Source organism: Mercenaria mercenaria, chromosome 1 (assembly GCF_021730395.1).
Source record: "Mercenaria mercenaria strain notata chromosome 1, MADL_Memer_1, whole genome shotgun sequence".
Taxonomy (NCBI): Eukaryota; Metazoa; Mollusca; class Bivalvia; order Venerida; family Veneridae; genus Mercenaria; species Mercenaria mercenaria.
The window spans coordinates 112488936-112504108 of NC_069361.1; the positions used below are offsets into that span (position 1 = coordinate 112488936).

General features: G+C 36.5%; 1 long non-coding RNA gene across 1 annotated transcript; it reads left to right on the forward strand.

Moving 5' to 3' along the window:
• The first annotated feature begins 9090 nt into the window (after window positions 1-9090).
• Window positions 9091-12877, forward strand: LOC123552913 (uncharacterized). Its single transcript, XR_008366629.1, has 3 exons — window positions 9091-9424; window positions 10261-10489; window positions 10802-12877. It is a non-coding gene; the product is annotated as an uncharacterized LOC123552913 (long non-coding RNA).
• Window positions 12878-15173: the final 2296 nt, after the last annotated feature.

Consider the following 15173-nt stretch of genomic DNA (forward strand, 5'->3'; position numbering starts at 1 on the left):
CAATCAATAAAATTGAAAACATAAGAAATGGCGAATCACTTAGATCAGATCGGGTAGACTCAAATTTTACAGAACACCTTGTAATAACAAACATTTTTGTATGGCGTACCGTTTGGGTCAAAAGTTCCCAGATACCACCAGCAGTAATAAAATTATACCTGCAGGTATAAAAATTGTACCTGCGGGTATAATTGTATACCTGCAGGTATAATTTAATAATTTCAACTTTAATTTTATGATTTTAAAATTATACCAGCAGGTATAAAATTTTACCTGCGGGTATAATTGTATACCTGCAGGTATAATTTTATATCCGCAGGCACAATTTTTATACCCGCAGGTATAATTTTATACCCGAAAGTATAATTTGTATACCCGCAGGTACAATTTTCATACCCGCAGGTACATCGTTTATACCTTCTTGTATAATTTTATGCCAACAGGTACACTTTTTATACCTGCAGGTATAATTTTATACCCGCAGGTTCATTTTTTATACCCGCATGTACAATTTTTATAACTGCAGGTATACAATTATACCCGCAGGTACAATTTTTATACCCGCAAATAAAATTTTTATTCCCGCAGGTATAATTTTTATACCCGCAGGTACAATTTCTATACTTGCAGGTACAATTTTATACCCGCGTGTACAATTTTTATACCTGCAGGTATAAAATTATACCTGCGGGTACAAAATAATACCCGCGGGTATAAAATTATACCTGCGGGTACAAAACTATACCCGCGGGTATAAAATTATACCTGCAGGTATAATTATATACCTGCATATATATGTATAATTTTATAACCGCAGGTATACAATTATACATGCAGGTGTAAAAATTGTACCCGCGGTTATAAAATATTTATACCTGCAGGTATAATTTATACCCGCATGTATAAAATTATATCTGCAGGTATACAATTATACCCACAGGTACAATTTTTATACCCGCAGGTACATTTCCAATTCATAACCGCAGGTATAAAATTATACCTGCAGGTATAATTTTATTACTAATGGTGGTAACTGGGAACTTTTGACCAAAACGGTACGCCATATTTTTGTACATTTGACTCCTGCAACAGTAAATGACAACATGTCTTTATAAGAACTACCAAGATGATCTCTAAACATTTATAATAAAGTTTACAATTACATTCCATGGATTTAGGTTATGTACCAAATCTGTTTAGGAATGTGAGGATAACACCTATGTCTAAGTAACCAGATCTAAAACCACGAGACGCAAAAGCAACATGGTTCCGTTTCCACTTCATTTTCTATGGTATGGAAACGGCAGTTGATATCCCGTAAGAGCAGCATCCAGAAAAGAACAAACTCTTTGAGATACTGCAGTCTGCATATGAAAAGTTTCACTCAATTAAGCCGACTATAATGGAAGTCCAGATTGACCTAATAAAGTTCCAGAATGACATTTTTCATCTACATGTATATTACGATTCCCGTCCTACTGGAATATCAGCATCGACAATCACACTCAGTTACACTGACTGGAGCACTATCTCGAAGATCAAATGTCGTCTAACAAAGAAATCGCTATTAAATGTTGAACACTGACGGGGAGTTACTGACGCCTATGCTGATGAAATACAGTATACCTAGGGGTCAATATAGGGTCCCAAATGTTACATAATTATATTAACCCGTTGGTGCAAATAATGCAGATACTATTGAATTATATCGTATCATCAATGCATCGAAACATGCTCAAGCTCAATGCCGATAAAACAGAAATAACAATGTTCACACCAAATCGTAATTCCATTTACATTGTTAACATATCAAGAATGGCTATGAGCTTGATGGCATTGAGCTTGCTTCTGACCAAGTTTGGTGAAGATCTATCGGGAGGTTCAACCGTTTTAATTATATTTAACTATGGCGGCCTCTTGCAAAAGGTCATTAAAAGCATGGTACAAAGTGTGAAGATTTGCCAAACGGTTAATGAGAAAAAGGTTTTTACTTGACCTATACACTTTTTGCTCATAGCTGTTATGATCACTCGCCGTCCGGCGTTCCTTCGTTCACACTTTTCTTCAAATGACTTCTCCTCTGAAACAGTTTGATGGGGTTAATGAAACCTGGCATAAAAATTTCTTGGATGGTCTGGGCATTTGGAGTACAGGTAGTGGGTACAGGTATCCTCTTCGAGAAACTGTGAAATTGTTCTAGACAAATGGTACTACTTAAGCATTTTATTAGCAAAATGAAATGCGACTTTTAATGTGCAAATGTTCACCTTCTAGTGAGTATACGAGAAGTGCTTGGGGAAAATAAATGAGTGATTGTTTTTGGGGGATTTACAGGTGACTGTGCCACTAAACAACAATAAAACTCACTTAGTCTCTATCTTAAGTCAGCACAAAACAATCAAGGCCAGAAATGTACCATAATATAGTCCGAAGTGTCCCAAAATATGCATAGGCCGAAATGTCCGTGGTCCGAAATGAGTTGACACCGAATACCTGAATGAGTGGGGTGGCTGAGGGACGCAAAAAATATACGAGATATGTTTTTGGGATGGGTGACTGACATGGGGGAGGGGTAGCTGAAAGCAAAGGTGGGGGTGTATGTGTAGGCAGGGCGAGTATGAAAGAATATAAGAACAATAGGAGATACTGCAAGGTAGCGTTAAGAATGTGAAGTGTATAACAAATAATATTGTATTTTTGTTTTCGTGGGTGGGGGAGGCAATATAACTGGTTAAAGTGTGATAGAAGTGGGGTTGGGCTGAGAAGTTGGGGTATGCGGGATATCGGTGCTGAATATTTTTTTTAAGATAACAGTGAAATTGAGAAGTGCTCTATAAATTTTAACCAACACAATTACAACATTTGATCTCCGTGAACTTTACCTTTACGATACTTGAACTTAACCAAAAGATGTCTGCTCCTTACTTGAATCCATCATAATTTGAGGCTTGGTGATTATAGGGGCTGTAATTAAGAAGGAATAGAAAAATTTAGAAGCTCGTTAACCAGAACTGTTACAATATTTGATCCTAGTGTCATTGATCTTTAGGATACTTGCACTAAACATCTACACATCTGTCACTTACCAATATCAACGTGTTGATAACAGGGACAACAGTTAAGAAGATATAGTCAAACAACTACAAACATAGTTATGTGTTTATGAAGCCTATGAAGAAATCAAACTATCAAGATTGGAATGGTACACCTTTTCGAGATATAGCTAGCAACGCTAATTAAATTGTAAAAACAGCACTATTTATATATATTTATATATATCGCGAAAGGTTTTCCCAAACCGAAGCATATACAAAACATACAAAATAGTCCAGAATTTTATATGCGTTTATTTTAAGAATAAAATGGGTGATATTCTAGCATTTGTATCAAGTATGACAAATTCAGCAACGTATACATCGAAGATCTGTATGAAAGTTGGTCTGAATGTTCGTCTTGATGATATCTAGGTCAAGTTCGAAACTGGGTCACGTGCGGTCAAAAACTAGGTCAGTAGGTCTAAAAATAGAAAAACCATGTGACCTCTCTAGAGGCCATATATTTCATGAGATCTTCATGAAAATTGGTCAGAATGTTCACCTTGATGATATCTAGGTCAAGTTCGAAAGTGGGTCACGTGCCGTCAAAAACTAGGTCAGTAGGTCAAATAATAGAAAAACCTTGTGACCTCTCTAGAGGCCATATTTTTCATGGGATCTGTATGAAAGTTGGTCTGAATATTCATCTTGATGATATCTAGGTGAGTTTCGAAAGTGGGTCACTTGCCATCAAAAACTAGGTCAGTAGGTCAAATAATAAAAAAACCTTGTGACCTCTCTAGAGGCCATACTTTTCATGGGATCTGTATGAAAGTTGGTCTGAATGTTCATCTTGATGATATCTAGGTCAAGTTTGAAACTGGGTCAACTGCGGTCAAAAACTAGGTCAGTAGGTCTAAAATTATTAAAATCTTTTCACCTCTCTAGAGGCCATATTTTTCAAGGATCTTCATGAGGCCATACTTGTGAATGGATCTCCATAAAAATTGGTCAGAATGTTCACCTTGATGATATCTATGTCAAGTTTGAAACTGGGTCACGTGCCTTCAAAAACTAGGTCAGTAGGTCAAATAATAAAAAAACCTTGTGACCTCTCTAGAGGCCATACTTTTCATGGGATCTGTATGAAAGTTGGTCTGAATGTTCATCTTGATGATATCTAGGTCAAGTTTGAAACTGATTCAACTGCGGTCAAAAACTAGGTCAGTAGGTCTAAAATTATTAAAATCTTTTCACCTCTCTAGAGGCCATATTTTTCAAGGATCTTCATGAAAATTGATCTGAATGTTCACCTTGATGATATCTAGGTCAGTTTTGAAACTGGGTCACGTGCGGTCAAAAACTAGGCCAGTAGGTATAAAAATAGAAAAACCTTGTGACCTCTCTAGAGGCCATATTTTTCATGAGATCTTCATGAAAATTAGTGAGAATGTTCACCTTGATGATATCTATGTAAAATTCAAAACAGGGTCACGTACCTTCGAAAACTAGGTCAATAGGTCAAATAATAGAAAAACCTTGTGACCTCTCTAGAGACCATATTTTTCAATGGATCTTCTTGAAAATTGGTCAGAATTTTTATCTTGATAATATCTAGGTCAAGTTCAAAACTGGGTCACGTGAGCTCAAAAACTAGGTCACTATGTCAAATAATAGAAAAAACGACGTCGTACTCAAAACTGGGTCATGTGGGAAGAGGTGAGCGATTCAGGACCATCATGGTCCTCTTGTATTGTATTACTACTTTGTTAATAATGCAAGTATTGACACGAAATTTTACATACCGACATTTAAATAGGTACTGCAGCTAATTATTGATTCATTTTTTTTCAGACTCACCGCCAAAGTAACCGCTTTAGGTGTTTTGGCCAATTTAGCATATTTTGCACGTGCATGGCATGTGCACCAATATGCATGTGTTAATTAACACTTTTGGCATTACAGACAAAAGTCCTACTAGAAAAACACATGTCATCGTTAAATTGACACAAGAGCAACGCGCCTGGGCTGTCGGAATTATACAATAAAATTCAAAATCGGTCATTTCAATGAATTGTACTTTGGTTAAATTTCGAAAAAAGAGCACGAATGATAGATAACCAACGAGTGAAGGTTGTTGTAAACGGAAATAAGGTTACAAATGGAAATAACCATCAAAGTAACAGTTACAAACAAGTAACATCAAAATTCTATTGAAATTGTAAAAACAATAACACAGGTGCCGTAAATGTGTCCCAGCTAGCAACATTCCGACAGCTCGATCCCATTGCTCTTGTGTCAATTTCACCATAATATATGTTTTTCTAGTTGGACTATCGTCAGTAATGCCAAAATTGTAAACGAACACGTGTATGTTGGTGCACATGCACTGCACGTGCAAAATATCCAATATTAGGCAAAGCGCCTAATGCGGTTACTTTGGCCATGAGTCACCAAAAATAAATTAATAATTAGCTGCAGTACCTATTCAAATGTTGGCATGTGAAATTTCGTGTAAACACCTGCATTATTAACAAAATATAATTACAAATATAAACTGACCGATTAGGAATTTTGTTGAGTGTACACCTGCTAGTTTAGTAGTTACACCCGAAAGGGGTGTCAATTAATATCGATACATAGAAAAGACAAGCTTACTGTCACTGAGTCGAGGAGAGCTTTTATAACAGACTGATATATATGAAAGGTCGCCGTGACATCATGCATTAATTTCTGTTTATCTGGTGGTTGGCAAAACATATATAATATTTTTACATCGTTCGTGTGTGGGATCAGAATTACATGACAATGAAATTAACAATTCTAAAAGTAACATTCAAGTGTATGTATTAGCTAGTATGTGTAGTAAAAATACATGATTATGTTTAGGTCTTATGTTTATGCTTAACAGATTGGTATATTGTGAAGTTCTTCACTGATGGTGAGTTGAGCCATCCTGTAACAGCTTCCCAACTTGAGGACAAGGAAGAGATTTGTGGAGATGAGCGGGAGCCTAAGCTACATGAGAGTTGGCATGCTCCTTGGGATGACGGTCTTCTGTGGGAGGGGGAAGTTGTTTTCATCAGTGGTAAGTCCTAAAAATCTTTAAACATCTATATTAATCCTTGCCATGTTTAATTTCTTTAATGGACTGGTCCATTTTTCAATTTGGACAGTACTATTTACCATTTGAAGGGGTGTTTTCTGAAAATTTACTGACTGAATAGCGAACAGTGCAGACCATGATCAGACTGTATGGATGTGCAGGCTGATCTTGGTCTACACGTGTGCGCAAAGGCAGAATCAGTTTTGACTCCAGCATAGTAAGGTTAAATACCATTTATTGATGTATCAGAATTAAGAGTTCTTTCTGTACTGAATATCAGACATTATATGGAGTACAGTTCAGAATATTTCAAAGTGTTTATAAGAACTACATTCATACAGTCTGCTGAACGTTAAGTTCATGTCTCAGAAAAATGAGAGTTTAGAAAACTGTTGGTTAAAATTAATAGTATTGGAAGTTCTTGACTCTTGAATACCAGATGCTGACTCTGGAAAAATAAGACTTTCATAGTGTAATGAGTCCTGTAACTGATATTTAAATTACACACATTTGGATGACACACTGTGATATATTAGACATTAAACAATGGTACTGCATCTTATTAATACGGTAACACAAAGTTGATGGCGTCACTGGCATATAGAGTTGCTCTTGTACTAAATAAAGAAATTGTTTAAGTTTTGTAATTGTATGCATGATCATATAGATCTCTGAAAAGTACTAGTTAGAGATATCTGGATACTTTTTTCAGGACATTTAATAACTCCTGTGTGAAAGTATGCAAGGGGTGGAGGCGGACAATATGTGTCCAAAGGACGCATTTCCAGTTACTTTTTTTTTACAGAGTCCAAACAGGCTGCCCAGAAATATAGATCTGAGCATTACAAGAATGTAAAAAAAGGCAAGACTATGACTAGTAAGAGAAAGAACACAGGTCAGCCAAGTGCTGCAGCGAAAAAAAAAAGAAAGGTTATAGCATAGTACATCAGGTACGTTGTTCCATTTAGTGTGCCCCGATATACAGCATAGTACATCAGGTACGTTGTTCCATTTAGTGTGCCCCGATATACAGCATAGTACATCAGGTACGTTGTTCCATTTAGTGTGCCCCGATATACAGCATAGTACATCAGGTACGTTGTTCCATTTAGTGTGCCCCGATATACAGCATACTACATCAGGTACATTGTTCCATTTAGTGTGCCCCGATATACAGCATACTACATCAGGTACATTGTTCCATTTAGTGTGCCCCGATATACAGCATACTACATCAGGTACGTTGTTCCATTTAGTGTGCCCCGATATACAGCATACTACATCAGGTACATTGTTCCATTTAGTGTGCCCCAATATACAGCATAGTACATCAGGTACGTTGTTCCATTTAGTGTGCCCCGATTTACAGCATACTACATCAGGTACATTGTTCTATCATTTAGTGTGCCCGGATATACAGCATACTACATCAGGTACATTGTTCCATTTAGTGTGCCCCGATATACAGCATAGTACATCAGGTACGTTATTCCATTTAGTGTGCCCCGATATACAGCATACTACATCAGGTACATTGTTCCATTTAGTGTGCTCCGATATACAGCATACTACATCAGGTACGTTGTTCCATTTAGTGTGCCCCGATATACAGCATAGTACATCAGGTACGTTGTTCCATTTAGTGTGCCCCGATATACAGCATACTACATCAGGTACATTGTTCCATTTAGTGTGCCCCGATATACAGCATAGTACATCAGGTACGTTGTTCCATTTAGTGTGCCCCGATATACAGCATACTACATCAGGTACGTTGTTCCATTTAGTGTGCCCCGATATACAGCATAGTACATCAGGTACGTTGTTCCATTTAGTGTGCCCCGATATACAGCATACTACAGCAGGTATGTTGTTAATGTGCCCCAATGTATGATTAGCTTTTACTTGGGGTACATGTGGTCACTCTCTCACTGGATACTGTAAGATAGGGAGAGAAAGCATGCCATGGTGATTCATGTGGTTGCTGTCACTGGAGCATTTAAAAAACATTACATGCAAAAATTGTTGATAGTACTGTTAGTATAAACATGTTATCGCTTGTACAAAAAATTTCAACGTTCAGAATTTCAGCTTTACAATTGAAAGAATTGTCTGTGTTATCTCTGCTCAAGATTCCTTTGTTTCTTACAATTGACTCTCTACTCCATCTTCAAATGTTGCACTCACTGCGTCACTCCCCTCTACACCGTCCGCAAATGTTGCACTCCCTTTGGCACTCCCCTCTTTTGCTTCTGCAAATGGTGCCCTCCCTCCAGCTCTTCCGTCGTTACCACATTCAAGCCAAGCACCCCCTACAATACCCCAATTGTTACCTACAAACCATGTTCAACCTGCCACTCTTCCCTGTACTCAACCCACTTACCAAGCAATCTCACCAGCCATTCTCCCTGCTCCATCCACTTACCATGTACCCCCTTCAGCACTCCCTTCTTCTCCATCTACTAATCATGCTCCTTCCTTGTACTCCATCATCTAACCATGATCCCCCCTCTACCTTGTCTAACTCAGCACAACACACAATCTGTCCCATTACACCTGGCACATCTAATACAAGGTCACAAGGCTTTAACAGTTTTCTTTCCATGTTGGACTCGAACTGTGGTGAATGCCTATTGAAAGCTGATAGGATTAATTCCTTGGAAACTTATGTACAAAAGTTGTCGCAAGATGTGGAATTCTGGAGAGCCGAGTATAACAAGTTGAAAACTGAGAAAGGTACTGCTATATTCAATATAAAGGGAGGTAATTTAACAACTGACCACAATTGCAAGACTTATGGCGAATGAAAGGCCTTAGTTGTGAGGATGGACGGAGATGGGTAGAGATTTTTAACAAGGATGTGGTGAAAAATTATAGCACCAAAAATTACAAGTTCATATAAACCGTTTGAGAGTTGAAAAAACTTCATTTTAAAAGAAAACATGTCTAGTGAGTCCCAGGTTTTTTAATCAAAATTTAAAAAGGACTACTTGAAATTGGTATCTTTCATTTTGTATCATAAAGGATTTTCATTAAAATGCTGTTTTGAAAGAATTGCTTACATTGTACTATCAATTTATCAATGGGTTCGAATAGTCCAGCGCACTTCTTTTACAGACACCTGTTGTTTTAAAATAGCTAATCATATGTTCATACTGATTTTTCAGAGAATGCTCCAGAGATTGTTGGCGAGGCCATTGAATCAGATGTGTCAAAAGTTTCCTTGATTGACGATGATCACTACAGACCTAGACGGGGAATCCAAATCGAAAAATGTAAATACGTAAGTGATTGACAGATCCTTAATTAATACTAGTATCATATATGTGGAGTGTCTGTCTGCCTGACCTCCTTTTTTCCTGGAGCATTTAACTTAAAAACTATGCAATCAGGAGTTCAGCACACAGGAACCAAAAATCTGTCTTGCCCCATCTTTAAATTATCTCCCTTTTTTAATCCCCCAACATGGCAGAAGATTATAGTAATGGTCAACAACCATCTGACCTGTTCGTCCATAACAAGTTCATGACAGGTCAGTATCTTTTTATCCTCTAAACAAATTTCAATGGTATTGACACCAGATGTTAAAATCACCAAGATGATGTGCAGAGCCCATGTTCCAGTTGAGCACTTTAATAGGTCACACAAAGGGTTTAAAGGTCATGGGGTTATATTTGCTGTCTGCTCTGTGTCTCTTAAACCCCTTGAAGGATTTTCATATAACTTGGCACAGATGTTCGTATCAGTATGATTTGCATGACACATTTTCCAGTTTCCTCAGGTCAAGGTTAAGGTCACACTTAGGGATGTCATGGGGCTATATTTTGTGCCCAGTCTGTATCTCGAAAATCCCCCTTTTTCTATCTTGTCTTCCCATTTACTATAGAAGATAATCCAACTAGATTTAAAAAGATAAGAAGACACAAAGAAATCATTGACTGCAGTTACCAATATACTTATTCAGATTATAGTCTTCATTTTTGGGCATTTGGCACTTTATAGTGACAGTTAATGTATGTAAAATAAACTTACGGTAATATAAAATGTAAAATAAACTTACGGTAATATAAATTCAAATGTATAAATCCATGAATTAAAATTATTATTTTACATTTACAGGTGTTCCTAGAACAGGACGAGAGTATGCCCACTGGGTATGCATACCTTGTGTCGGGGTCCCAAATGGCGGTGCCTGTCATATGGCTTGAAGCAGTCAAAGCCCAGTTTAAAGGCAAGACAAAGCCTCATGCTGCTAAACTGGTTTTTAATGGCTTTTTTCAGCCTCATGAGGTCATCAAAAAGACAGGTGCCGAGATTCTTTCCACTCCAGTTGGAAAAGCTCTGCAGTGTATGTATATTTCAAAATAATTTACCATTTTTCAAATCACATGGATTTTAATTTTGCAATACCTGTATCACTACTTATTTTTTTTGGCGTTCTGATATTTACCAGCCTAATAAGCTATTGATCAGTGCAAAGTTTAAAAATAAGTATATCTCTTTGAAAGAAGGCACATTTTTGCAAAATGCTTGTGAACTTTAGTTATCACCTGATTTGACTACTCTGATGGCCACAATATATGTCTTTAATATTAATAAACATTTCCAAGTTCTGTATTTTCAGAATACTTTCTCAAGCACTTTATTTTTCTGCTTTCAGTGTTCTTTTTACAAGTACTAAACATGGAGCCATGTGCAGTTACGAGGGCCATAAACACTAAAATACACACAATGACCAGGGCCATCAACATGAAACGTGTATGAACAAAATATATGATGGATTATTTGCCATTTTTAGCTCGACTATTCGAAGAATAAGTAGAGCTATCCTACTCACCATGGCGTCGGCATCGGCGTTGCACCTTGGTTAAGTTTTTCGTACCAGTCCACTTTTGGACAAAGTCTTTTGAGATAAAGCTTCGAAACTTTCAACACTTGTTTACTATCACCATGACCAGTTATAGGCAAATGTACATAACTCCATCAAGGATTTTGGCTGAATTATGGCCCTTTTCTACTCAGAAATCTTGGTTAAGTTTTTTGTACCAGTTCATATTTTGTGTAAAGTGTTTGACATATGGCTTTGAAACTTTTATCACTTATTCAGTATAATAGTCTATATCTGTAGGAAAGAGTACATAACTTTATCATCTATTTTGGCTGAATTACAGCCCTTTTTGGACTTGGAAATCTGTTCTGTTTTCATACAAGTCTATGTTTTGTCAAAACTATTTGACATATAGCTTTTAAACTTTGAACACTTGTTTATCATTATGATTTCCATCTGTAGGCATGAGTACATAACTCTGACAACTATTTTGGCTGAATTATGGCCCTTTTTGGACTTTGAAATTAGTTCACACATTGCCATTTAGTGCAAGACTAACTGAAATCCACAAATACTGGAACATTGTCTAATCTATTTTTTTCTTTTGTCTGAATATCTATGTTAATATTTTGACCCCGTTATTCAATCAATTCTTCGAATAGTCAAGCGCGCTGTCATCAGACAGCTATTGTTTTTTTAGAACTATTATAGAAGTCCATTGAGAAATTGTTTTCATATTTTGCATACTTGATTACCATCATGACCCCATTCTGTAAACAGGAGCAGACAACTCTATCAATCATTTTGACTGAATTATGGCCCCTTTTTGAGTTGAATGTGCTTATTGTAATGTTAAAGTTTGCATACCACCCCAAATATTTTCAAAGTCCATTGAGATATTGCTTTCATATTTTGCATACTTGTTTACCATTATGAGCTCATTCTGTAAACCGGAGCAGACAACTCTATCAAGCATTTTGACTGAATTATGGCCCCTTTTTGAGTTAGAATGTGCTTATTATAATGTTAAAAGTTTGCATACCAACCCAAATGTTTTCAAAGTCCATTGAGATATTATTTTCATATTTTGCATACTTGTTTACCATCATGACCGCAGTCTGTAAACAGGAGCAGACAACTCTATAAAATATTTTGACTGAATTATGGCCCCTTTTCGACTTCAAATGTGCTTATTATAATGTTAAAGTTTGCGTACCACCCCAAATATTTTCAAAGTCCATTGAGATATTGCTTTCATATTTTGCCTACTTGTTTAACATCATGACCTCAGTCTGTAAACAGAAGCAGATAATTCTATCAAGCATTTTGGCTGAATTATGGACCCTTTTCGACTTAGAATATGCTTATTGTAAAGTTTAAGTTTTACTCATAGCTTATTTTATACTATCAAGCTCTGAGAATAGTCAAGCGTGCTGTTAACTGACAGCTCTTGTTTGTGATAGTAGCCCTCTTGTTAAAGTTAGTTTGATTAAACTTGTGTTAGAGTAAATTTGATTTCATGTCAATAATCATACCCAATTTAAGAGAACTTTTGCTGTACTTTTTGACCATGAAGGAAACCTGGCCGTGTGCTTGTAAAACTGTTTATTTGTGCTTAACTCAAATCTGTGCTCATATTCTGGTTTTCTCATATTTTACTTAGATAAATAGCTTCCCCCCCCCCCCCAAAAAAAAAAGAACCAAATCAAAATTTATGCTCTACTGAGTTGAATATGTAACAAGTTTTATAAGCACAGGGCCAGGTTTCATGGTATTGTATTTCTCTTGTTTATCTTAGGACTGATTATATTTTTGTAACACTACATTGTTGTTGTTATATTTTTTGTAACATTACATTTTTGCTTGAAAAATATAAATGTTAAATCAAATACAAGATTTTGCTTTTTCATTCAGAAAATTTTTAGGACAGAATTTTTCATATGTCTCCATAATATATATTCAGAAAGTTTCATGGTGAATAACGTTTGCCAGAAGTTTGCCAAAAGTAAGGTTTGCCAGAAGTTCGCCAAAAAAAGTGTTCACCAGAAGTTCGCCAAAAATAGTGTTCGCCAGAAGTTCGCCAGAACCTGTTGCAAATGAAGTTTGCGGTGACTTTGCGGTAAACATATGATTAATTCAAATGGTTTGCGGCAAACTCACCGCAAACTTTTACCATGCAAATTAGTTTGCGGCAAATTTGCGGCAATATTGTTTTGTCCATAACTGGAATATGCAAATAAGTTTGCGGCAAATTTGCGGCAAACAAATCTGGTTTGATAAAAAGTTTGCCGCAAATTTGCCGCAAACCTAATTTGCATAGTAAAAGTTCGCAAAAAATAGTTTGCCGCAAATTTACCGCAAACATTGCGGCAAATTTGCCGGAAGCTTCGCCAGAGCCCTTATTTTTTGGTAAGGGTAATTATGGACCCATACTGCATCCTAGGTACGCTACTGCCACCTGTGATTTTAGGAGGGGTGTAGAATCCGCCAGTGATAAGTGTCTAAAGATAAATAAAGTCGACACCACTGCAAGCACTTAACTACATTCAGCAAAACTAAAGTATCTTACATTATCTGCATTCAGGCGTTGTGGCTTTAGAAATGCTTCTTTATAGTTTCACCGAAATATATCTAGTTGATAAATATATACATACGGAAATAAGCAGTCAGACAGATTTATTTATTTCGGTATATCGTAAATGTACATATTCAACACGGCTTAAACATTCTATGACATTGTCATATACATCATTAGTATAAAAAAGAAATATATTCCTTATTTCCGTTGTGGTTTTCGACATATGGCAGAGTTTTCAATCGCTTAGTAATCACGTTTCTTGCATGCCAGACTGGGATTACTGGTGATTTCACCGATGCTGGAAAACCATGTAAAATGACACTCGTGCTGTGAATGACGTATAACGAACTACATATGTACAGAAGATTTGTGTAGTAATAATAATGTTTTACGTAAAACGGGATAAAAATCAAATACCTTGATAGTTTCTCTTTGTTCCTTATAACATATTTCTCGATTCAAAAAACATCAGGAGCCTCGTTACCGCCACTGGCACCAGACCAGAAAGAAAATGCCTCTGTGCATGTTATACCCTACCCCTAGGTATTCTATAAGAACCATGGTCATGAACGGGAAAGTGCACTAACCCAATTCAATCGTACATTTCTCATCTAAAACGCGCAGTTCGGTGAATGGGTACCTAGTATATTGAACAAGCGATAATTTATCTTCTATCGTGCACCAGTCACATTATCTCAAATATTCCATATTGCAGAGATGCTCCACATATTTTATGCCTTTGTCAACGCTACAGAAAAAATTTGCGTGAACTCCCCTAATGAACATCCGGTCTAGAGGTCACGACAATGTGCACATGTTAGGCGAAATGTAAACAAACAAAAACAGAATGCAAAATATTCACAGTTTTACGATAAAACTCGAAATGATGAATGAAATTCATCTTTGATATGATTTTGAATTTGAAATCATACATTGGTATATATCTGTTCTGTTTATTTAATTCATTTTGCACATTTTATCGTACACGTGTTGTAAAATGACGACTGACATACATTTTCACATCAGCCAATCCGAATGATTTTGTAATCTAGACCGGAACTTCACCAGGGAAGTTCAAGCAAGTTTTTTGTGTAACGTTGAAAAAACTATAAACTACGCGTTGTTTTTTTAAGATAAGAAGTATTGAAGAAATGTGACCGGTACACAATGGTAGATAAATTACCACTTGTTTAATATCCATAGTACACATTTACCGAACTGCGTGTTTTAGGTATGAAATGCGCAATTGAAATGGGTTAGTATATTTTCCCGTTCATGACCATGGTTCTTATAGAATACCTAGGGGTAGTGTATAACGTGTACAGAGGCATTTTTCTTTCTGGTCTGGTGTCAGTGGTTACCGCTTAAACAGTTACCCTCGAGCCAGATATTCCCATCTGCATCTGCACTACAGCTAGTAAAAGTAGCTTATAGTATAACAGTCCGTAAAATGTGCTATACTGACATATATGGCGGATATTTAAAGATACAAGCTTGTTTTATTATATACGGAGCAAAGTACCTGGTATACATATAAATAAAGGGAAACATTACTGTTGCAAACAGGGAGATTGAGACATCTTTGAAAATTGTTGTGTTTCTAATGTGATTATGCCATGTTCTTAA